The sequence below is a fragment of the Muntiacus reevesi genome, chromosome 14, assembly GCF_963930625.1.
Source record: "Muntiacus reevesi chromosome 14, mMunRee1.1, whole genome shotgun sequence".
Taxonomy (NCBI): domain Eukaryota; kingdom Metazoa; phylum Chordata; class Mammalia; order Artiodactyla; family Cervidae; genus Muntiacus; species Muntiacus reevesi.
Genome location: NC_089262.1, coordinates 28,015,291 through 28,041,524, shown reverse-complemented (window position 1 = coordinate 28,041,524; position 26,234 = coordinate 28,015,291). Strand labels below are relative to the sequence as shown.

Genomic DNA, 26,234 nt, shown 5'->3' with positions numbered 1-26,234 from the left:
GCTCTGGAGACCCCCGGACTTGTCCCTCTTTCCCCTCCACTCCGCCGCTCACACACACACATATACACACACTCAGGGCGCCTCCTTCCGTCTAGTAATTGACAAACCAGTACCTCTTCGGTACTCCTCCCAAGACGCATAAACCATCCGTAAACACGCAAATCCCCCGAATGAAAAACAAGACACCCCAGGGGTCTGCGAGATGAGCGCCGCGGGCGTTCGGCGGCGGCGGGCGTTTCTCCGAGAAGGCTGGGGCTCAGTTTCCACACCCCCGCAGGCAGCCTCAGTCGGCACCCCAGAGCCGGATCGGATGGGGGACGGACCTGAGGTTTTTGTCTGCCAAAGCAGATTCCTACCTCCAGTTCTGAAGTCACCTTCGGGGGGCGGGGGGGTCTCCTCTCGACGTCTTCGGCGGAGGTTCGGTCGGGAGCAGCCGGCCCCGGGTAATCCTGGCTCCCGGGCGGGGCTCGCACGCCCCGGGGCCGAGCCGGATCCTAATCACCTGCTGGGCGCGGGCGGGGCGGGGCGGGGCCGCTCAGCGCGCGCGCCCCGCCCGGGAAGCCGGCCCCCGGCGCGCCCCCCGACGGCCCTTCCGGAGCACGCTTGCCGCGGGGAGCCCCGAGCGCCCCGCTCCGAGCGCGGCAGGTCTGCGGGAGGACTCCCCCGCCGCCAGCCCGGCTGGGGAGGTTTTGAAAAGGACTGTAATGGAATCCCGGCTCGCCTGGACACTCCCCTGGCTCACTTGTCAAAACTCCACGGCATTCCAGAACCCCTTCCCCGGTCACTCCCCCCACCCCCACCCCCACCCCCTCCGCAGTCGGAAAAGGAAACCGCCCCGGGGAGATTTCGGCGAGTTTGGGGTTTCTGATGCGGACACCTTTTGTTTATGTCAACTTGCTCCGGAGCTTCCAGCGGTAACTGGGAGCAGGTCTGAGAAGAAGAAAGCCCCACCCAGATAACCCTCGCCCGGTCAAAAGTTCTCCCTCCAGCCGCCGCGAGGAGCTCCAGCTCCCCGACATCAATTCATTTCATAACCGCTCCGTTTCATAATCGGCGGCAGCATGGGTCCTCACTGGGGGTGGGGTGGAGTGAGGGGGAGCCCCACACCAGAATCACAACCATCGCACTGGGCAAGCTAGCAGGCAACTTTCCAGAAAGCTGCAGTGAGATTCTTTCTGCTGGAGAAACCAAATTTACCACTGATGAGTTACAATCGCCGGTGACTGCACGACTGAGGCATTTCCTTTATACCTTTTCGGGCTCCCGCGCCCCTCCCGTCTTCTGCGGGGTTCAGTCTAAGAGCCATCCCCCGGAGAGGCATGAATGGGCTCGGGCCGCGCAGACATCTCTCCAGCTGCAAACTGATGAGGAAGCCCGACCCACGAGGCTGAATTGTTTACATCACACCCACTGAGGGCTTCCTGTCTTAAATTAATGGGAATACAAATAAGACAGGAAAAGAGTGTTTGCTTTTCTTAGAGCAAGGGTGGGGGCCTGCGGAGGGGGGGTGGGGTCGCCCCACATTTCATTGCATGAAGAGGTTGCTTTTCAAAACTTCAATTGTGTTCTATTCCTTTTTCCCACTTGGAACACTTGTTGAAAAGGAAAAGCATCGCTGTGCCAAACCTCAAACCATCAAGGAACTTCTGCTCAAAACACGTTTTCACCTGGCTTCGGAAGGGATCCAGGCTGGAGCTCCCAGGGGGAACGACAGATCTGGGGACCTCCTGTGGTGGAAAGGCACAAATCTCCCTACAGCCTGAAGCTGCGTGCCACACAGGCACACACACTCCACCCCACCCCATGGAGTTCATGCCAGAATCTTGCCCCTAGTCCTGCTCCCCACCCCTGTGTCTCTAAGCTGTGGTTCGCTTCCTGGGTGTCCCACAGTTCTTCAATGGACAAATCTGGTAGAATTCAAAGCAATTAATTAAAAAAGAGCAGGCAAAAGAAAGCTTCAGTTCTCACTATCATTATTGCCACTGGAAAGGGTAATGAGTGCCTGGGAGGGGCCAACCCATGTCCAGGCTCTCCTGGACATCTGCCTACTCTTGGAAGCAGCCCACAGAGCACATGGTAAGTACTGATCATAATCACCAGTCCATAATCACCAGTCCCAGTTGCTTCCTTCAGGTTGGCACAACAGCAAACCCAGAGACAGGCCTCCTTTGGAAATACTGGAAGGAAACAAGACCCCAGGATAAAGTATATCTCAAGGAGGGATGGGCATTGCAGCCAGCAATGACAATGGAGGTTAAGAAAACAGTACATGAGCCCAGCAAGAACAAGCTTTCGCAAGCCAGTCCTCAAAGTATTGCAATTCCTGGGTCAAAGCAAGTTAGGCTGACGATTTTAGGTAAAGCCAAGTGTATCAAAAGTCTCTAACAGAAAGTGACTGCCTTGCAATATATTCTAAGGATTCCAGTGAATGTTAGCTCCTCCCCACTTCCCTTTTCCCTCTCTTCTGCCAGGAGGTGGTATTCTTGGTGGATTCATTAGCATACTTTTATGTGGCATCTCCATATCTGATAAATTTTATGGGAATTAGGTTCAAATTGAATAATCTTCTAATAATAATTTCAGAAGGGCTCCCTTTCTTCCTTCTGATTGCTTTCTCCACTTCCAGTTTTCTTCTAACTCTCTCTACTCCTTCCATCTGGTATGTAATTTATGATGTGCAAATCAATGCTGTTTAAAGGAAATCCATGATTTTAAGCATAATGCAAATAAATATTCCCTCCTCCCCCACCAACTCTGTGCCTAAGCTCAGTTTAGGGTGTGTATGTGCTGAGAATTAAAATTTGACCACATCTGTACAATATCTTAATTTCAGGAAAGCTTTTGAATGCATATGACATTCTCATCAGCAAGCCAGAAAGATACGATCTGGTCTGTCTTTTCCTCACCGGGTTTTACTGCAGACTGGAAAAGAGATCAATGGCTCAGAAAACAAAAGGGTGCTTAAAACATGGCCTCCAATTTTACCCTAGCTCTGGTTTAAATAATACTTAAAATTGCTTTGAGCACACCCAGAGTCTACAAATAATATTAATTGCAGTGGGAATTACTGATATGCTAGGAGAATCCAAATTGGCTTCAACACATGAAGGAAATGTTTCATGATAAAGTTTCAAGTTCAGTGTGACGGCTGATTACAAAAGTAGTATCCTGAGGGTGATGATCAAATGACAGGCATAAAAGGGGCTTAATATCTAGATTGGAGAAAAACTGACAAAGATGTGAGGATCACAGCAGATCATGTTATTTAAAAGGAATCTGTGTGTTGTACTGATAAGAAATAAGCAATACAACAGCGGGGTGAATTCGCTTGGTGGGAGTCTGACATGAAAGGAAAGTATATCCCCATGTCTCCCTCCCCAATGATGAAGAATTTGGCAGCAGACAGACCCTTAATAGGATGGTAGATCCAGTCTGAGGCCCCTTATTTTAAGGGCAAAGTGGAGACACTGGAAAGGGTCCAGAGGAAAACCAAAATGATTAAAGAGAGAGAAAAATAGAACCTATGAGGGAAGGTTAAAGGATTTGGAGTTGTTTAGTCTAGAGTGAAAAAGTGACTAAAGGCAAACTTAACAGTCTTCCCCTCCCATTTGAAAGGTTATTATAAAGAGGACACTGACCAGCTGTTGTTCATCTCTACAGAAGAGGTAAGACTCAAAATGCAACATTAAAATGTGGGTCAGACTCAAAGAGGACATGCTTGATGCTAATGGTAACTGACTTGACATTGACATCACTGTGCAGTCTTCACCTCTCAGGCTCCATCCTAGAGATAGATAGGCTTCCATGTTTAGGCAGAAGCCAGGCTGGAGAACTCCTTTCCTTTCCTTCTAGGGCTGCAGTAGTCCTCATCACCCCGTTAATGTGGGGGGGGGGGGGGCAGTGGTCCTAAGATCCATGTTCCCTAAGTCAGAAACAGGGTGCTGTGAGACTACAAGTCTGTCTTCAAACATATTCTCACATCTCATCAGACCTTTGTTTATTGGGTCAGTTCAGTTCAGTTGCTCAGTCATGTCCGACTCTTTGCAACCCCATGGACTGCAGCACGCCAGGCCTCCCTGTCCATCACCAACTCCCAGAGCCTACGGTAATGCCATCCAACCATCTCATCCTCTGTCATCCCCTTCTCCTCCCGCTTTCAGTCTTTCCCAGCATCAGGGTATTTTCTAGTGAGTCAGTTCTTCGTATCAGGTGGCCAAAGCATTGGAGTTTCAGCTTCAGTATCAGTACTTCCAATGAATATTCAGGACTGATTTCCTTTGGGATGGATTGGTTGGATTTCCTTGCAGTCCATGGGACTCTCAAGAGTCTTCTCCAACACCACAGTTCAAAAGCATCAATTCTTTCGCACTCAGCTTTCTTTATAGTCCAACTCTCCCATCCATATATGACTACTGGAAAAACCATAGCTTTGACTAGATGGACCTTTGTTGGCAAAATAATATCTCTTCTTTTTATATGCTGTGTAGGTTGGTCATAACTTTTCTTCCAAGGAGCAAGTGTCTTTTAATTTCATGGTGGCAGTCACCATCTGCAGTGATTTTGGAGCTCAAAAAAAGTCTGTCACTGTTTCCATTGTTTCCCCATCTATTTGCCATGAAATGATGGGACCAGATGCCATGATCTTAGCTTTCTGTATGTTGAGGGGTGGCTCGTTGGTCTAAGGGTATGATTCTCACTTTGGGTGCGAGAGGCCCCGGATTCAAATCCCAGATGAGCCCAGGTTATCCTTTCCGGTTTATTGGGTGGGTATCTCTAAAAATACGCTCAACTTCTGACACTGGTAAGCATATTTTATAGATGCAATCCTCTATATTGTTTCTATGTATAGGATATCATTGTTTTTGCTTAGTCACTAAGTCATATCTGACTCTTTGCAACCCGCATGGACTGTAGCCCACCAGGCTCCTCTGTCCATGGGATTCTCCAGGCAAGAATACTGGAGCGGGTTGCCATTTCCTTCTCCAGAGGATCTTCCCCACTTGAGGGATCGAACCCGAGTCTCCTGCATTAACAGGTGCATTCTTTACCACTGAGTCACCAGGGAAGCCCCAGGACAGCATTTCCTTTTGTTTAATGAGCACACAAATATTAGTTGATGATGACAATGATAATAATAGCTATGAATTAAACTCTTCCTACAATTATGTTGGGCATTGTGCTGGCTACTTTATGTAGGTTGCCTATCTCATTAATTTTTTCAGTATCCCTGTGAAGTAGATATAATTATTAGCCTTATTCTAACACAAGGAAACTGAGTTAAGTAACACAGTTAAGTAACACAATGAGGTTAAGTAACACAGCTGGTAAATGTTGGAGTCCCCATTCAAACCTATTTAATCTGACTCAAAAGGGTGTGTTTAACCACTACACTACTGCCTCTCCTTGATTAGTTTTAGCTCTTGGGAGGGAGGAAACATTGCAAAAGAAAGCATTTATTCTTGTTGGTGCAAACTGATTAAAAACCAAGTCTTCCACACATTTACATAGCCTGGGAAATATAGTTGTTTTTTTTCCCAGCATAGAGGAAGGGCTGACTTTGCCTTCTAATCAGAAATATGCTTTGCTGTCTCCCACAAAGCTAAAAATCTAATCAAAATCTATCTATATTTTATTAATAAGAAACACCTATTCATCTATAGTCTAATTTTGCTCATAGTAGGTGTCTCATGACTGTTAAATGAATGAATACAAATGCATCATGACTTTGATGCTTTAAAGCAAATTGAGCTGAATTGTGTTTTTCCAGCATACTGGTGAACAAGGCTCTGGTGGGTCATTTCTATGGGCCTCTTATCAGATGTTCCCTAAGAGTCTTAAAATCCAACTGTTTCCTTTAATTCAGTATCCATGAGAAAGGTATATATGAGTTACATTTTCCCAGCATCAAATGCTTTTAGATCAAGAATAGATTTTTAGTGGGGTTTACTGAGTGCTATTGTATATCAGCAATAGATGATTCATAAGTGAAACAGACATCAAAATGATTTTTAGAAAGGCAAACGAACCACACACAAACAAAAAATTAAAAGCCTTGATCCAAATTACGGCAAAGGACAGATATTTTCCCATTAGGACAATTTATCCTGAGTTTATAAACAGAGAGGGGCATAATTACCCAAGTGTTTGTGAACAGATCCAAACCTTATGTAGTTATAAAAAGCTGGAGAGGGGAAGGAAGAGGAAATTCCCAGGAGAAGATCCCCAACCACATCCAGAGCCATCAGATCTCCATAAAATAAAAAGCCCAGCAGTGGTACCAAGTGGAGCACAAGAAGAAACCTCAGGATTTTAACACAAGCCACAGAAATAGCTTTGAATCGTCTTAAAACTAAACAGTGACAATTCTATCCAATAAACTTTCAGCCAACACATGGGCAGAGGGGTGACTTACTGGCATTCCAGATGTAGTTAATAGAAACATGATGCCTAGAATAAAAAAGGTACTCAGTAAATGATGACTGAATGGATGGATGAGTGAATGAATGTCTGAACAGATGCTCAAGCTGCCTTTTTTCCTTTTGAATGAAAGATGTTGGAAAGATGTCTTAGATGCTTCAACCCCAAAGGCCCCACAAAGATTTTGAGCCATTTGAACAGGTCCTTCAGGAACAGCTCTAGAGCCAGACACTGGTTTCTGACCCAAAGATAACCAATTTATGATTTTGCATGAACACTGGAAGGGGGATTGCAATACCTGTGGAACATCTTTGCAGGGCTTGATTCAAAACTCCCATTATTTACCATATAGATTCTAAACTATTTGAAGTCCAACAGAATCAAATACTAAGTAGTCAGCATCTTTTGAGCACTTACTGGATGTTGGGTCTTGTTTCTAAGCCCTTTACATATTCACTCATTAAATTCTTATTATAATCTTAAGAATGTGTGCTAAGTCACTTCAGTTGTGTCAGACTCTCTGTGACCCTATGAAATACAGCTCCTCAGGTTCTTCTGTCCATGGGATTGTCCAAGCAAGAATACTGAAGTGGGTTGCCATGCCCTCCCCCCAGGGACTTAAGAATATGTACTATTATTATCAACCCATCAAAAACAAAACTGAACCAAAAGATTACCTAATTAGCTCATGGGTCACACAACTAGTAAGCAGAGGAACTGGAACTCAGATTCCACCTGGAACCAGCACCTGCTCTTAATTGCTGTCTGATGCTACCTGTCCAAATCTTAACTCTTGTCACTGCTCAACAAAAAAAATCACTATCCAAATTGAAATATTTATCCATAAATATTCAAAGAGCATTCTAATCTCTGCAGGATGCGATCCTTGACTTCCCTAAGGCACCTCTCTCCTGCGTGCTCATATCACTTATTCTGCAATGAACACAACTGTGACTTGCCTCATAATACATCTCTCCAACTATTGGGTTGGCCAAAAAGTTCATTCAGATTTTTTTGTACCATCTTATGGAAATACCCAAGCACATCCAATAGATCTTAAGTTTCTTAGAGTCAGGACTGTGTGTTGCAAGGCAGTCTGGGAATATAGAAGAATTGGGAAGATCTAGAACTAAAGTCCAAATCTCATAGTTATTACCCATGGGACTCTAGGTAATCATGTAACACTTCCTATTCTCATATTCAAACTATAATGTTTAAGGGCTTGCTGAAAACGGGAGATTAAATGAGACAATGTACATGAAGGATACAATATGGGATGATGCCTGATGTTGTAAGATAGTGATTTTCAACCACCAGTTATTTTGACCCCAAGGGACATTTGACAATGTATGGAGATATTTTTGATAGTCACAACTGTGTGTGTGTGTGTGTGTGTGGGGAGGGGGGGTTGCGGCCCTGTGGGCATCTAGTGGATAGAGACCAGCAGTACTGCTAAACATCCTACAAAGCATGGGGCAGGCCCCCACAATAAAGGATTATCCATCCAAAATATCAGTAGCAAGAGTGCCAAGGCTGAGACACACTGCTGCAAGCTATTAAAAATGTATCAAAAATAAAGGTTTCCATTCTCTTCCCTTTCCTTATTTTTCACAGTACTGTGCTTATTGGAGGTATTCAGTAAATCTTTGTTGAGTAAACCTTTGGATTGTGGATTATACCTTTGGGTAAGTGAGTGTAGGAGTTCTAAGATACTTCACTGAAAACACTTGAGAGTGTGGTCTATTCATGGCAGAGGTTCTGGTTGGAGAAGGAAATGGCAACCCATTCCTGTATTCTTGCCTGGAAAATCCCCATGGACAGAGGAGCCTGGCGGGTTATAGCCCATGAGGTCACAAGAATTGGACACGACTTAGCAACTAAACCACCACGATTAACCTGGAACCAGAACCTTCAAATATCCATGCCCAATGAAAGGAATTCTGAAATAGACTCAATGTAATACTGGGGTCTGAGCCCAATGAAAGTGATCTTAAATTTGGTCCTAGGAGAGCTGGAGAACTAAGACAAAGGCCAGCTCCTTCTCACTGGTGGATTCCCAAGTGACTTAGCTATTAGTCTACAAATGCTCCTTCATCTAGTTCTATTCTCCACCCTAAAGATACAGTATAACAGCCAGAAGACCATGGAAGAATTTATTCAGCTCTCTACCCTAGTCAATCACCCACCCCTGCAACAATCACACACTACCTAGAGCTCAATCCAGTGAACTTTCGTTCAGAACATGGATTGAAAAACACAGTGGAAGCAAAAAGGACATGTGGTCATTACTTGGAACTTTCAACAGGTTCAGTAAGATTGGTTGCAAGAACTGGAAACTCAAGAATAAAAGCCTACCTTCTGGGATACAGCATAAATCACATTAACACAAACCGGAAATCCAAAAGATTCTTCTGTCTCCCATTCTGTAGACTGAGTGGCAACACCTACTTCTTAAGTTCTTAACAATTTAAGAATTCTTCATCTTTTATAGTCAGAATCCATGATGATTTTTTGTGTGACTGTATATGAGACAATCTAAAACTTAACTTGAATTTCTAGTCATCTTTAAAGTTAAGTACCTGAACTAAGTTACCTGCCTGGAACTATAAGAGCAAGACAGGTTCTTTCTTGCCTTGGGCTCCTGAACATATCTAGGCTGGGATTGTCCTTTGCACTCTAACCACCTTCTGAATTCACCTTTAACTAATTCCTATTCATCTATCTGGACATCACCTGCTGTGTTCCCACCCTGACCCTCCCCTGGAATACACTTGAGGCCATCTTTGCAGCTTCAGTAGCATCTTCACTGCTCATTCACTTGTCTGATTACCCTTATAGACTGTGGCCTTGTTTACCATTTTATTCCCAGAGCCTAGCACTGTTTCTGGCACATTCAGGTGTCCAAAGAATAGTTGTTGAATGAATGAGTATAAAACATTCATTCCTAAAATCACTTACTGAGTGCCTACTATGAATCAGATATTGGTTTAGGCTCTGGGGAAACCACTATTACTATCTTAGTACTAACAACAACAACAGTAAAAACTATTGTAGTTAATGTTTATTGGGCATTTACTGTGTACCAGGGATCATGCCAAGATTTTCTTTGTAGTCTCTTTTAATCCTCCCCCTCATACCCACATGGCAGATACCATTATTATTCCCACTGTACAAAGGAAAAAAGATGCCAAGCCACTCCTATGGACCTTAATGTGAAAAAAAAATCTTTGATGTTTAAGTTCCTCCCGGTTTATTTACATGAGCTTAATTCACATCAACTAAGAAGAGCTAACCTGTGAATTCACTCAGGAGTTTTGCTGATGTCTGTCTCTTGCCTGGAAAATTCCTATCCATTCTTTATATCATCTGAGATATATTTTAAAATATTTTGATACAGGTTATCAAGTGATGACAATAGTAATCTACACTCCAGAGGCCATCAGCTGACGTTTGAAGGGTACTTATCAGACTGCACCCAGCAGCACACATCTGAAATATCACTACCTAAATTTGCAGTGGAAGGTTCTGCAGTTACTGAAATGGAGGTTCGAAATACTATTTTCCATCTGTGGAATGAGATAAATTGGTTAGAAAGGTTCGTTAGAAAGGACAGACACCTCTGTCCTTGCCTGCTGAGCTGGAAGAATGCAGGGGGTACTGCTTCATCGGTGAGACTCCATGTGTGTGGGGTCCCCCCAGTTAATGGAGGATTCTGTCACTGGGTCTGATGATGAAGTCGGGTGATTCTAAAGTTAGAGGGCTACTGCAGGCCCTTCAGGGTGAGCCTGCTACCCAGGGCCCATAGGAGCACCTACAAGAACAGCAGGGGAGATGCTGCCAAACTTAACACAAGCAGGCAGTGGGACTGCTTCCGCACTTTCTCGCTAATACCCGCTCTACCTGTGGCAGGAGGCAAGGACTTGCTCCCATGGTAACCTACCACCTGGCCCTGAGGCCTTAGCATTCTCAGCCTTTCCTGATCACCAGAGGCTACAGATGTTTAACAAGAGAATCTGATGGTGTTGAGCAGCCAATTGCCTCAGGCAACACACACTTCCCTACCTTGGTCTCTTGGAGAAAACCAGTTCATATTCCAACACTAACCTTCCAAAGCAGGGGACACAGATTTGATCCCTGGTCTGGGAAGATCCCACATGTCAAGGAACAATAAGCCCATGTGCCACAACTACTGAGCCCGTGCGCCCTAGGGCCTGTGCTCACATCAAGAGAAGCCACTGCAATGAGAAGCCTGCGCACTGCAGTGAAGAGTAGACCCCACTGACCGCAACTAGAGAAAGCCTGAGTGCATCAACCTTTGTTGGCCCAACTGAGTCGGGCCAATAAATAAATCATTAAAAAAAAAAAAACTACTGCGATGGCTCTCTTGATAACTCATCTCCCCTTAGGAATGCCGAAGAATCCCCAAGTTGCCTGCATGTGGCAGAGATCCTTTTGATAGACCCTCAATCACCTAAGATAATCGGGACAAGTCTCTTCCTAAACCCTGAAAAAGTCTAATTTAGCAAACAACTTTACTTTAGGATATGACTTATTGAGCAAAGGGCCACACTAGGCGCTGAGAAAACATGAGAAGCACTGGCCTTGGGTCCAGTGAGCTTAAGAGATGGCCACAGGACAAATAAAGCAACAGGCGGGGACTTCCTGGTGGTCCAGTGGTTAAGAATCTGCCTTCCAATGCAGGGCATGTGGGTTCAATCGTGGTTGAGGAACTAAGCCTGCACACTGCAATAAAGATGCAGCACAGGCAGAGTTTTTTAGAAAAGAAAAGCTGCCGAGAGGAGCAACCCCACCTCTAAGGAACAGCGGCTGCGTGGATAGAGGAGGGCCAAGAGGAGCTACTCCACGTTCAAGGTCAGGAGGGGCGGCCGTGAGAAGATACCCCTCGTCCAAGGTAAGGAGCAGTGGCTGGGCTTTGCTGGAGCAGCTGTGAAGAGATACCCCACATCCAAGGTAAGAGAAACCCAAGTAAGACGGTAGATGTTGCGAGAGGGCATCAGAGTTCAGACACACTAAAACCATAATCACAGAAAACTAGCCAATCTGATCACAGGACCACAGCCTTGTCTAACTCAGTGAAACTAAGCCATGCCGTGTGGGACCACCCAAGACGGTCGGGTCATGGTGGAGAGGTCTGACAGAATGTGGTCCGCTGGAGGAGGGAATGGCAAACCACTTCAGTATTCTTGCCTTGAGAACCCCATGAACAGTATGAAAAGGCAAAATGATAGGATACTGAAAGAGGAACTCCCCAGGTCGGTAGGTGCCCAATATGCTACTGGAGATCAGTGGAGAAATAACTCCAGAAAGAATGAAGGGATGGAGCCAAAGCAAAAACAATACCCAGTTGTGGATTTGACTGGTGATAGAAGCAAGGTCCGATGCTGTAAAGAGCAATATTGCATAGGAACCTGGAATGTTAGGTCCATGAATCAAGGTAAACTGGAAGTGGTCAAACAGGAGATGGCAAGAGGAAATGTTGACATTCTAGGAATCGGCGAACTAAAATGGACTGGAATGGGTGAATTTAACTCAGATGACCATTTTATCTACTACTGTGGGCAGGAATCCCTTAGAAGAAATGGAGTAGCCATCATGGTCAACAAAAGAGTCCGAAATGCAGTACTTGGATGCAATCTCAAAAATGACAGAATGATCTCTGTTCGTTTCCAAGGCAAACCATTCAATATCACAGTAATCCAAGCCTATGCCCCAACCAGTAACGCTGAAGAAGCTGAAGTTGAAAGGTTCTATGAAGACCTACAAGACCTTTTACAACTAACACCCAAAAAAGATGTCCTTTTCATTATAGGGGACTGGAATGCAAAAGTAGGAAGTCAAAAAACACTTGGAGTAACAGGCAAATTTGGCCTTGGAGTACGGAATGATCAGCAGGGCAAAGGCTAATAGGGTTTTGCCAAGAGAACGCACTGGTCATAGCAAACACCCTCTTCCAACAACACAAGAGAAGACTCTACACATGGACATCACCAGATGGTCAACACCAAAATCAGATTGATTATATTCTTTGCAGCCAAAGATAGAGAAGCTCTATACAGTCAGCAAAAACAAGACCGGGTGCTGTCTGTGGCTCAGATCATGAACTCCTTATTGCCAAATTCAGACTTAAACTGAAGAAAGTAGGGAAAACCACTTGACCATTCAGGTATGACCTAAATCAAATCGCTTATGACTATGCAGTGGAAATGATAAATAGATTTAAGGGACTAGATCTGATAGACAGGGTGCTTGAAGAACTATGGACGGAGGTTTGTGACACTGTACAGGAGACAGGGATCAAGACCATCCCCATGGAAAAGAAATGCAAAAAGGCAAAATGGTTGTCTGAGGAGGCATTGCAAATAGCTGTGAAATGGAGAGAAGCGAAAAGCAAAGGAGAAAAAGAAAGATATTCCCATTTGAATGCAGAGTTCCAAAGAACAGCCAGGAGAGATAAGAAAGCCTTCCTCAGTGATCAATGCAAAGAAATAGAGGAAAACAACAGAATGAGAAAGACTAGAGATCTTTTCAAGAAAATTAGAGATACCAAGGGAACATTTCATGCAAAGATGGGCTCAATAAAAGACAGAAATAGTATGGATCTAACAGAAGCAGAAGATATTAAGAAGAGGTGGCAAGAATACACAGAATAACTGTACAAAAGAGATCTTCATGACCCAGATAATCACGATGGTGTGATCACTCATCTAGAGCCAGACATCCTGGAATGTGAAGTCAAGTGGGCCTTAGAAAGCATCACTACTAACAAAGCTAGTGGATGTGATGGAATTCCAGTTGAGCTATTTCAAATCCTGAAAGATGATGCTGTGAAAGTGCTGCACTCAATATGTCAGCAAATTTGGAAAACTCAGCAGCGGCCATGGGACTGGAAAAGGTCAGTTTTCATTCCAATCCCTAAGAAAGGCAATCCGAAAGAATGCTCAAACTACCTCACAGTTGCACTCATCTTACACGCTAGTAAAGTAATGCTCAAAATTCTCCAAGTCAGGCTTCAGGAATATGTGAACCGTGAACTTCCAGATGTTCAAGCTGGTTTTAGAAAAGGCAGAGGAACCAGAGATCAAATTGCCAACATCCGCTGGATAATCAAAAAAGCAAGAGAGTTCCAGAAAAACATCTGTTTCTGCTTTATTGACTACGCCAAAGCCTTCGACTTTGTGGATCACAATAAACTATGGAAAATTCTGAAAGAGTTGGGCATACCAGACCCCCTGACCTGCCTCTTGAGAAACCTGTATGCAGGTCAGGAGGCAACAGTTAGAACTGGACATGAACAACAGACTGGTTCTCAATAGGAAAAGGAGTATGTCAAGGCTGTATATTGTCACCCTGTTTATTTAACTTATATGCAGAGCATTTCATGAGAAACACTGGGGTGGAAGAATCACAAGCTGGAATCAAGATTGCCAGGAGAAATATCAATAACCTCAGATATGCAGATGACACCACCCTTATGGCAGAAAGTGAAGATGAACTAAAAAGCCTCTTGATGAAAGTGAAAGAGGAGAGTGAAATAGTTGGCTTAAAGCTTAACATTCAGAAAACTAAGATCATGGCATCTAGTCCCATACTTCATGGGAAATAGATGGGGAGACAGTGGAAACAGTGTCAGGCTTTTTTTTTTTAGGCTGCAAAATCACTGCAGATGGTGATTGCAGCCATGAAATTAAAAGACGCTTGCTCCTTGGAAGGAAAGTTATGACCAACCTAGATAGCATATTAAAAAGCAGAGACCTTACTTTGCCAACAAAGGTCTGTCTGGTCAAGGCTATGGTTTTTCCAGTGGTCATGTATGGATGTGAGAGCTGGACTGTGAAGAAAGCTGAGCACCGAAAAATTGATGCTTTTGAATTGTGGTGTTGGAGAAGACTCTTGAGAGTCCCTTGGACTGCAAGGAGATCCAACCAGTCCATCCTAAAGGAGATCAGTCCTGGGTGTTCATTGGAAGGACTGATGCTGAAGCTGAAACTCCAGTACTTTGGCCACCTCATGCGAAGAGTGGCCTCATTGGAAAACACCCTGATGCTGGGAGGGATTGGGGGCAAGAGGAGAAGGGGATGACAGAGGATGAGATGGTTGGATGGCATCACTGACTCAATGGACATGGGTTTGAGTAAACTCCTGGAGTTGGTGATGGATAGGGAGGCCTGGCGTGCTGTGATACATAGGGTCACAAAGAGTTGGACACGACTAAGCAACTGAACTGAACTGAACAGGCGTTAGTTAAGTGAAGTGTGGAGTAACTGCTAAGTCCATCAGGGACACCTAATTAGACCTGGAAAGTCAGGGAAGGCTTCCAGAAGACGTGACTGGAAGCTGAGCCCTGAGGATGAGCAGGCATTAGCACAATGAAGAAAAGACTCCAGGAAGAGGAAGTGCCAAGTGCAGAAGTCCAGAGTGCAGACTGGGGCTCTGTGCTCTGAGGACACAAAAGTTCAACATGGCTGCAAGTACTGTTGGCTGGAGGCAGAGTGAAAGTGAAAGTGTTAGTAGCTCAGTCGTGTGGGACCCTTTGCAACCCCATGGACTGCAGCCCATCAGGCTCCTCTGCCCAAGGAATTTTCCAGGCAAGAATACTGGAGTGGGTAGCCATTCCCTTCACCAAGGGATCTTCCTAACCCAGGGATTGAACATGGGTCTCCTGCATTTGCAGGCAGATTGTTTACCACTGAGCCACTAGAGAAGTCCAGGGTAGGCAGAGGGAGGAGAGTGGAAAACCAGACAGGGCTGGAGAAGCTGGACTTTGTGAGGCAGTCAATAGCTTGGGCTTCATTCTTAAAAGGCTTTTACCGGAGGAATGCATGAACAGATTTCCATGTCAGAATGATCACACTGGCTCCAGGGAGGCCAGCGGAATGGAGGCATGGAGATGGGTGAGGAATCCAGGCAAGACAAGATGGTGCCTGGCCTCTGGAGTCTCTGTAGGGCCACACTTCCCCTGTGTCTCAGATAAAACTCCAGCGTGACTCTGTTTACAGCTCTCTGCTGCTGCTAGACTGTCAGTCCCTTGAGTGCAAAAACTGGAATCTACTCATCTCTGGAGCCTTAGTGCTCCCAGGTGATAAAGTTCTCACTAAAGGGTTGGTGGCGCTTGTTGAAGGACAGAATTCCTTAATTAAAAAAATGATTCCCCTGGATTCCTCATCACCAGACCCCCACCACCACGCCCGCTGTCTCTACCATGACTGCCTGCACAAATCTCCTCAGCAACTACTGTACTTCTTTTACATTTGGTCACTCCAAGGTGTAGGCTGACTCTCACTTTACTTCTTGAAGCATAGACTTTGATTTTTCAGTCCTCACAGCCTTCAGAACATCTTATGCTGCCCTCTTCTCTCACTACAGCCTAGCTCATCCCGCCACTCCATCCAGTCAGGACTTCACACAAGTTGGGCTTAAAGTGCCCCTCCCCTACCATCTTGAAAGTTTCCCAGGGGTAAGCTCACTTATGTGGAGCAGCTACTCCCTTCCATATGATTTCCTAAATTCATCTCATTGTTTAAGTATAAAAATGAAATAGTCCCACCCTCTGCAAGAAGCATTCATGAACTCTACCAGGCTAACCTGGTAGAGAATTCCACCCAGCCTTAATCCCATTAATGTGCATTCCTGTCAACTGTACATGATTTGATGTTTTCCTTTCAAGGCCTTAATAGCAAGTCCCTGTGTCTACCTGCCTTGCCTGTACCGTCAAGCTCCTACTCCGTGTTCCCCTAGCTCTGATCCCTGGCCCAGCCAAAGTTACCTGGACTTATTCCAGGCCACAGGGGTCTTCTATTTTGACCTGTTTGCAAGAACTCGGGTTTGACCAGGACAAACTCAGAAGCAGAAAACCCACTGTAGCCACTGCCCATCTCCAGGCCTGGACCATACCTCACCCTGGCCCACTGGCTTCCCAGCAGTGAGCACCGTGTTACCCAGAAGGGCTTCTTCAGACCCTCTATGTGTGTGCTCATTCACTCAGTTGTGTTCAGCTCTTTACAACTCCATGGACTATAGCCCACCAGGTTAACTTTGGCCATGGGATTTTCCAGGCAAGAATACTAGAGTGGGTTGCCATTACCTACTCTGGGAGATATTCCCGACCCAGGCATTGAACCTGAGTCTCCTGCGTCTCCTGCACTGGCAGGTGGGTTCTTCACCACTGCGCCACCTGGGAAGCCCACAGACGCTCTAGTGGAATTAAAATGGATAGTATCCTGGAGATATTCCTCTCCCTGGATGCCTTCATCTACTTGGGGCTGGTGCCCTTCCTTCCACAGGTTTGTGCTAATGTCACCAGACACAACACAGGAGACCCAGTAAAATTAGAATTTTAGGTGAAAAATGTGTACTTCTTTAGTAATTATTCCCAAATATTGTATGGAATTTTTAATTCTATAAATCAAATTTTAATTTTAATTTGACAACTTAGTTTGTACTTGCTACTCAGTTTTTAGAAAAATCATATCTACTCTTAATAGGCAAATAATTATGCAGAAAACAAAACACATATACATTATTAAAACTTGGAACTCTTGAAAATATCCTTTATGTTCTCTGTTTCTCACGCTCATGGACATCTCTTACAAGGACAAGTTTACAAACATCTTTATAGCTCACTTGAAGTCCCTTGTCTCTGCCCAACCTTCCTCGCTCAGCTTATAATTCCCTTCCCATTATCACTCTTTGCATCATTAAGTTCAGTCATTCTGACCCTTCTTCCGTTCCCAAGCAATTACCATTCAATCGAGGGCTTCACCTTGACTTGCTCTGTCTTATGATGACATATCAAAACATCTCCTCTTTACAAGTCAGTGAACCACATTAAGGAAACACTGAATGGCTAGTAAGTAGTTCCCTGAGTCTTACCAATTGACCTCAAGGATCAGATTCCTCTTCCTAACTGTCCCATGCTGTCTAACTCTAGGAAATCCATCCAGCAAATCAATTCCAGGACCCCAATCCTAGTTCTGGTCTGGTCTACCATTGCTCTCTATTAGCCAGAGAAGTTCCTAGTTGGGAAAAGCAAGGTATCAGATAAAACCCTGAATAATTTTCTCACACATGAATAAACTGGATTCCTCCCAGAGTCCCAGGGGACATCTTAACTGTGTTTAAGCCAATGATGTTTATTAAATAGTGCCACAAAAAGGGCACATTTAGCATTACTCCAGGAGTGGAGAGTTTAACCCATTCATAAACATATGTCTAGGGGAAAGGACATGAAGAGGAGCTATAACTTTGCAATTAGTTTCCAGTTTGCACAGAGAGTAACTGGGATTGCAAGAGACTGTGGATAAAACTCAGAGAGGGAACCAGAGTAGTAGTCAAGATCTGATGAGAACATTGAGGTACATGTTTCTTTCTGAATTGTGGTTTTTCCCTGGGTAGATGTCCAGAGTTGGGATTGCTGGGTCATGTCATAGTTCTATTTTTAATTTTTTTAAAGGACTCTCCACACTGTTCTCCATAGTGGCAGTACTGATACACGTTCCCATCGACAGTGCAAGAGGATCCCCCTTTCTCCACACCCTCTCCAGCATTTATCATTTGTAGATTTTTTGGTGATACACTCGTACGTGTAAAATGGACAGCTAGTGGGAAGCTGCTGTATACCACAGGGAGCTCAGCTCTATGCTCGGTGCTGACCTAGAGGGGTGGGAGGGAGGCTTAAGTGGGAGGGGATACATGTGTGCAACAGCTGATTCACTTCGTTGTACGGCAGAAATTAACACAATATTGTATAGGAATTATATGCCAATTAAAAAATAAAAATAGATCTTAAAAGAAAATGATGAGACCTGGATGGTCCCCAGGTGGGCTGGTTAGGAAGGAAGGATATTAGTGAGATCAAGAAAGATTTATTAATATATCAAAGGGAAAAAACATTTTGAATTACCAGAAGGTCATCACCAAAGAGAGCCATGGTGCTAGAGAGGTAGATGATGTCATTGCTATTTACAACTTTCATCATATTACTAAGATTCTGATCAGTTTCCTCTATCACTTCATCCTCATGAGAAAGGTAAGATAGATAATTATTATACCCTCTTCAACTTCAAAGGAAAAGAAAGTGATGAGAAGGATTTAGGAACTTCAAGGGACACAGGTTTCCTGACTTCTGGTCCAGGGTGCCTTCCATGATGAGCAGATAGTTGTTACTGTGTTAGAACCAGCTTGGCCCTGGCCAGGAAGTTGCTTTCAGACTTATTTCAGTACTTCTGGAAGGATGTGCTGGGATTTCAGAGGCTGTGTTATAGTGAGCAGCCCAGGAAGAAGAACGGACCTGGGTTTGGATCCTGTCTCTTCTTTGCCAGCCTGGGCTCTCATCTATGTTTGGGTATAATGATGGTCACGGAGAAGAGGTGCTGTGAGCCATCACTGGGCTGACATGTGTGGAGTGCTGGCACAGAGCTTCAGGAAGCACAGGCATTATTATTAACAGTGACTCTAACTGTGGGCTCAGGAGTCTAACCTGTGTTCCCATCTATGCAAATCTTCACTAAGGTAGAGACGAAACTGATGAGAACTGGTAGTTCTTCAGAGCTACCAAAAGGCTGGTGGTGTTGCATGTTTTCTGAAGTGACAAGAGAAAGTTACAAGCTAATGATGGCTCCCATCTGTTGACTGCTCATGGTGTCAGACACTGTCATAAGCCCTTTACATGCATATCCTCATTTACTCTCCTATCACCCAAGAAATCAGGAATTGTTCTTTACCTCAGTTTGTAGTTAGGGAAACCTTGATTTAGTGGGGTTAAGAAATTGCCCATTGTTACGGATTTCATAAGTGATAGGATCAGGATTCATTAAGTTTACGCTCTTAAATAGACAAAAGTAACCCAACCAAACCATTCTTTGTAGGGGTGTGTGTGTGCGTGCATGCCTGTGTGCATTGGTGCTCATGCTTTCAGAAGGAACTACCTCAAGTATTAGCAGTATATACCTTCGGGTAGTAGGATTACAGGTGGTCACTTTCTTCTTTTTGCCTTGATGAACTGAGTATGCACTGTTCTTATCGTTTAAAATATTTCATTTTGTATAAAACAGGTAACTAATGAGAACCTACTATATAGCACAGGGAACTCTATTTAATGCACTGTGGTGACCTGAATAGGAAGGAAGTCCTAAAGGGATGGGATACAAGTGTATGTGTGACTGATTCACTTTGCTGTACAGTGGAAACTAACACAATGTTATAAAGCAACTGTACTCCAATAACAATTTTAAAAATAAATATTTTTCATTTTGACAACAAGTACAAACTTTGCAAATCAAAACAAGGCTTCAAAAATACAATGAAAATGACTACACCTTGGACATATATTGGGGGAGGAAAGCTCTAGTCACAGCATTTTCAGGGTCCACTGTAATTAAACTTACAAGGGTTTTTTTTTTTCAGTCAAAGAAAGTGAAAGTTACTCAGTCATATCTGACTGTGTGTGACCCCATGGACTATACAGTCCATGAATTCTCCAGGCCAGAATACTGGAGTGGGTAGCCTTTCCTGTCTCAAGGGGATCTTCGCAATCCAGGGATCCAAACCAGGTTTCCCGCATTGCTGATGGATTCTTTACCAGCTGAGCCACCAGGGAAGCCCAAGAATACTGGAGTGGGTAGCCTATCCCTTCTCCAGCAGATCTTCCCACCCCAGGAATCGAACCAGGGTTTCCTGCATTGCAGGCAGATTCTTTACTAATTGAGCTATCAGTCAAAGAAGGCTTCAGAATAAAACAAACTCCTTGAAAATAAAAATTACATTCCTCTTTGCCACCTAAAAGCTCAGATTCCATAAGTCCTGACTTTGGGGCAGAAGATCTGAGTTCTAAATCTTAAATCTCTTTATGATCTGAGCATCAACAATAATCCAAAGATTTTTCAACTATTTACTCTAGAACACCATCAACAAGTTCTTAAATCTGTTTTGCTTTACTACATTTTCTCTTTGCATGACGATTTATAACTTATGAGCAAACCCCTTTCTTTCTCCGGTCATTACTAAGGATAAAATGATGAAAGATCCCCAAAGCAAACATTCGTCTTTCTGTTTGCTCTGAACTCTGAAGTCTTCCTCCAGAGAACTGCAATGATAAATTAAGACTCTGTATCCCCTGGAAACAGAGCTAGTCCTCAGGGATGACCTCAGTGGGGGAGGAAAGGAATTAAAAGCAAATTGAAGGAACTCAAACATCACGACCTTTTCCTGTTTTCCTGCTGTCGGCAATAGTGCAGGAGATGCGAGAGAGCTGGTCGCCAGTCCTCTAGAGCTGGGGCCCAGTCCTGGGTGAGAGATCCTGGGGGTGAGGGGGTCCCCCAGGTCCTGTGATCATGTGACCTGGAGGGAGATATTTCGTCTACTAGGCTTATGCTTTCCCATCTTCAAAATGAGTGTTTCAGGCCAGTGCAGCATCAAGAATGCACAGCAAAGACATAGTGAGTCTGGATTTTTGAGGGGATGGTCCAGGGATGTGAATTCTGTCTGGAAACTCATTAGAGATTGTTATTACAATATTTATTATATAGATTTTTATGTGGGGGAATTAACTAAAATATACCTTTCCCCTTCTTTCAAAAGTGAATTAATTTACATAATTTATTTTAATAATTCTGGATAGACTGGACATGTTTTTCTAAAGGGAATTCCTAGAAGTGATCAGAAAATTCTTTGCCCATCCTTCTACTTTAGTCATTAAAGCACTATCATGGTGGGAGAGAGAAAGGAGGATTTTAGATTGAGTTGTGCCAATTTGCAAAAATCATGTTTGTTTGTTTGTTTTTAATTTTTATTTTTTATTTTTTCAGTGGGTTTTGTCATACATTGATATGAATCAGCCATAGCCATAGAGTTACACATATTTCCCATCCCGATCCCCCCTCCCACCTCCCTCTCCACCCGATTCCTGTTTGTTTTGTTTTAATAAAGACATTACTATTTGTTTATGGAGAAAAGACTGAAACAAGTTTCCACAAACACCACCAGGATGCTATTTTTTGTAAGGATATATTTCAATCTATTCTAAAACATGTAAGTCAGATTGGTAAATTGGGAATACCAATATAGAACGCCTTTTTGCATGCACAGCAAATTAAAAAAGCACATAACATATAATGCTTCTATCTATTTTCAGGTGGACAATTATGGAAATTCCAAATCTGGGTCCACTGGGGTTTAAGACTACATTCTCAATCACTGATGCTACTGCCACAAATAACGGGACTGATTCAGGTTACACAAACCTGAGACTTTCATTTTAAGAAGCAATATTTATCTTATTCAACAAACATATACTGAGCTTTCATTATGTCTTAGGTGTTGAACTAATCAGAGATGCCTACCCAACCCAAACCATGAAGCTCTGGCTTTTTTTCAGTGCTGTTGATGAAACACTAAGTATCAGATTTAAAAATCACTGAAGGAGAAGATGAGCTATCTGTAAGTTCCCTAGATGAACTTCACCCCTTGGTCAGTAAGGCAAGATCCTTGGGCTAAAAGATAAACTTTTAAAAACATTAAATAGAGCAGCACAGAGAAGAAAAAAGAACTTGCAGGGGTCTCATGCTGTAACAACTGCATCAGTGATATCAGTGCCCACCATCCTACTGTGTTTCCTTTGGCCTGTGTACACTGGACAGACTCCAGCATAGAAATGATTTGAATTATCTCACTCTAAATCATAACACGGAGAGTGTACTTTCTTTGTCTCAAAAGCAGCTGAGACCTGACTGGGCTATCAGAGTTATGAAACCAACAGACAGCTCTGAAGAGCAAGGATTCCTGGAGAGTTGAGGTTTTTTTGTTTTGTTTTTTTAATCACTGCTTACTTAAGACAACTAGTAACAGAATGAAATAAATCTCATAAAGATCTGTTTCCCAGTCACTGAACTATTATTTTTCTCCACAAGCTGAGGAACCCACCAGTTTTTAGGCTTGAAATGTCAAAATGAAAAAAGAAAAAAACCAAAAAATCAGGAATGAGCAAAATGTTCTGAGGAGCAGCCAGGCAGATGTCACCAAGTCGCAGCTTACAGTCATTTCCCTGCCTTCTATTGCAGAGTCGAAAGATTTTTAAAGGATGTCCATAAATTCAAGAAATGTTCTGTCACTTCATCTTTGAGGCCTTGTTGTCATGAAATCAGCCTTGTTAGATTCCAGGAATCCCTTTTAAGCTCAAGCTTTGACTCAAGAGGTGTATTAGTCAAAAACAGAGAATATAAGCATGTCCTATTCCACATCTTCAGACTTGGCAACCAGTGACTAGTAACAGAGGAGGGGCTACAGTTGCTCTAACTCAGAGGTCCCCAACCTTTTTGGCACCAGGGACCAATTTCATGGAAGATAGTTTTTCCACAGATGGGGCAGGGTCGGGGAGCAGGGGGATGGTTTGGGGATGATTCAAATGGATTACATTTATTGTGCACTTTATTTCTATTAAGAACATGAGTTCCACCTCAGATCATCAGGCATTAGATTTCGGAGGCTGGGGACCCCTGCTCTAACTGGTCACATTCTTCTCCAGACCTGAAGACCCTAGAAGAGGAGTCAACAGATAGAAGGAGATTTTTTCAGGTGTTTCCTCCTCCTGGCATCAAAGTCTGGCTTAGCTTCTGGTGCTTCTTGTTCCTGAAGTTCAGTTCAGTCGCTCAGTCGTGTCCGACGCCTTGCAACCCCATGAACCACAGCACACCACACCTCCCTGTCCATCACCAACTCCCGGAGTCTACCCAAACCCATGTCCAATGAGTCAGTGATGCCATCAAGCCATCTTGTCTTCTGTTGTCCTCTGCTCCTCCTACCCCCAATCCTTCCCAATCCTTTCCAATGAGTCAACTCTTCGCATGAGGTGGCCAAAGTATTGGAGTTTCAGCTTCAGCATCAGTCCTTCCAATGAACACCCAGGACTGATCTCCTTTAGGATGGACTGGTTGGATCTCCTTGCAGTCCAAGGGACTCTCAAGAGTCTTCTCCAACACCACAATTCAAAAGCATCAATTCTTCAGTGCTCAGCTTTCTTCACAGTCCAACTCTCACATCCATACATGACCACAGGAAAAACCATAGCCTTGACCAGATGGACCTTTGTTGGCAAAGTAATGTCTCTGCTTTTTAATATACTATCCAGGTTGGTCATAACTTCATATTAAATGGAGTTTATCATCAAGGAAAATGCCCTATATATGTCCAACATGGCATCAAATTCTGCATCAGAGGCAGGAGAGGCAGACACCCCATAAACCTCTCCTCTTTGGGGCAGCCCTCATCTCTGGGCAAGGCTGCAGCCAGCCCGCTAACCTGACCTCCCCCTGCACCATGGTGCTCAGCTGGCATCAGGCACCCACTGACAGGCTCAGGGCATGCCTCGTGCATCACTGCCATGGCCACAGCCCCACTAGGTGACGCTGGGTGCAGTCTAGCCTCATGGCCCTTCTACCAGCTTCCACATCAGCTCTTCCTAGCTGCCATCCATTTGGAGGTTTGTTAAGCTTCTCAGTTCACTAAGCTTCTCTTAGTGAAGCAACAGCAACATTCTAGTTTAGTGCTACCCTCAAGGTCCAAGTTGAGGTGTTCATCAGATTGTCTTAGCACACACCGCAATGATACCCTTCAGGAGAAAAGAAAGCAAGCCCTGTTGCTACAGTCTTCACAGGGGACTCTAGAGGGCCCAGGAAATTGGAACGAATCCACATTTCTCTGTCTACCTTTGTTTCTAGTGGTCACTTTCAAGTTATTGTCAACAAGGGTCTTAACCTTTCAATGAGTTCTGGGAGGAAACCAAGTACAGTTGACCCTTGAATGACACAGGTTTGAACTGCAAGAGTCCGCTTACACATGGGTGTTTTTCTATAGTAAGTTCTCCAGTACTGGGGCTTCCCAGGTAGTGCTAGTGGCCAAGAACCTGCCTGCCAATGCCAGTGCAGGAGATGGAAGAGACACAGGTTTGATCCCTGGGTCGGGAAGACCCCCTGGAGAAAGGAATGGCAACCCACTCTGGTATTCTTGCCTGGAAAATTCAATGGACAGAGGAACCTTGTGGGCTACAGTCCATAGGGTCACAAAGAGTCTGACATGACTGATGCAACTTAGTCCACATGCACTCCGGTACTAGTGGAGTGATCCCTGGTTGGCTGAATCCATGGGATGCAGAACTGTGGATACAGGAGAACAGCATACAGATTTCCTACTGCTCAGAGGGGTGATGCCCCTAACTTCTGCACTGTTTAAGGGTCAACTGTATTCACCACACTTTGTTTATCCATTCATCCATCAGTAGATGAGTTGTTTCCACCTTGTGGCTATTATAAATAATGCTGTGACAAACACTTTTGTGCAAATATCTGTCAAATCCTCCTTTCAATTCTTAAGATATATACCTAGAAATGGAGTTGCCAGTTTATGTGCTAATTACGTTTACACTTTTTAATGAACCATCACACTGCTTTGCATTTTTTATTTTACTCACAACTGACAGTAAAAAGTTAAAGAGAAGATACGAAACAATATATAAGTATATATTAGCTTGGACTCTGGAAATTTTGGCTTCTGTTCTCCTCTAAAGCACTCTTGTCTTCTGCTATGATGAAAAATTCCTTATAAAGACAGAATTGTATTTTAATAATTTTTACTAGTTATTGCAAGTCCTTTATCTTCGTCCAACTTTTTCACTCAGTTTACAAGTTTCCCAGCCTTGGTTATACTTTGTATCAAGTTCAACCACCTTGACCCCTTTTCACTTCCCAAGAAATTACTCTTAAACATCAAATCACTGTGATTTACTGCATCTTGTTTTATCCTTCATCAGAACATCTCATTTTCTGCTGGCTAATGATCCATGATCAGGAAAAACACCCAAAGGGAGCTGGGTCCCCACCACCTCATAAATTGGTCAGGAAAAGCAAAAAAAAAAAAAAAAAAAAAAAAAAAAAATCTGCATAGAAGGATAAATTTCCCAAAGGCCTCTGAGAAACTGCTCCTCTACTTCACAAATCAGAAAGTTTGAACATTGTGCAAAATTCCCGTGAAAACCCATCTAACTTTATCTGAAGTGATTCCAGCTTTCTATATTTATGTGGATGATCAAGTGTGTCTATAAAGTCTTAGGAAAAGGGATAGAGGAGAATTACCATCCTCCAAGGGGAGGATGGTTGTGATGATAGAAGAATTTTGGGAGGCAGGAGGAACTTGACAGAGATAAGTGGGTCTCCTAAGTAGGCTAATTTTTAAAAATTGAAAAATCAAGTTTAACAAGTAAAATAAGGATGCCATTAGATGAAATATGTTAAGGGAGTGGTTGGGGAATGAACAATTAGAGTCAAACAGTTGGAAAAAACCATCATGGTGCTGGAGAGGAGAGTTATTCTATGGTGATTAATACCATTTTACTCTGGTTAAGGGGGTGGGGAGGTGTTAATAACTGGTTATGGGTGTGAGAGGGCTCCATAGTACTGGTAAAGTTCTGTTGCTTGGTTTGGGTGACTAATATAAAAATTCACCAGCTGAACACTTACAATTTGGGCCTTTCTCTTTATGTATATTATACTTAAAATTTTTTGGAGGAAGCATTTCTGGAATGATAGAATAAGGACCTCCAGAAATATATTTCTCCATAAAAACAATAAGACCACTGGAAAAAATTATCAAAAGCAACTTTTTCAGAACTCTGGAAATTAAAGGGTTGAAGCAGTCTGTTGTTGTTCAGCTACCAAGTCCTGGCTGACTGTTTGTGATTCCATGGACTGCAGCACACCTGGCTTCTCTGTCCTTCACCATCTCCTGGAGTTTGCTCAAATTCATGTCCATTG

The 26,234-nt window shown here is 43.7% G+C and overlaps 1 protein-coding gene across 4 annotated transcripts in view; it reads right to left on the bottom strand.

The window, feature by feature from the left end:
• Positions 1 to 26,234, bottom strand: part of PDZD2 (PDZ domain containing 2) — a 395,696-nt gene that overhangs the window by 206,934 nt on the left and 162,528 nt on the right. The window contains exon 1 of one of the 4 annotated variants that reach the window (XM_065905526.1): positions 357 to 489. The exons of the other annotated variants lie outside the window; for them this stretch is intronic. The gene's annotated coding sequence lies outside the window, so the exon portion shown is untranslated. Of the gene's footprint in view, positions 1 to 356; positions 490 to 26,234 lie in introns of those variants that run through there. 4 annotated transcript variants of the gene reach the window in all.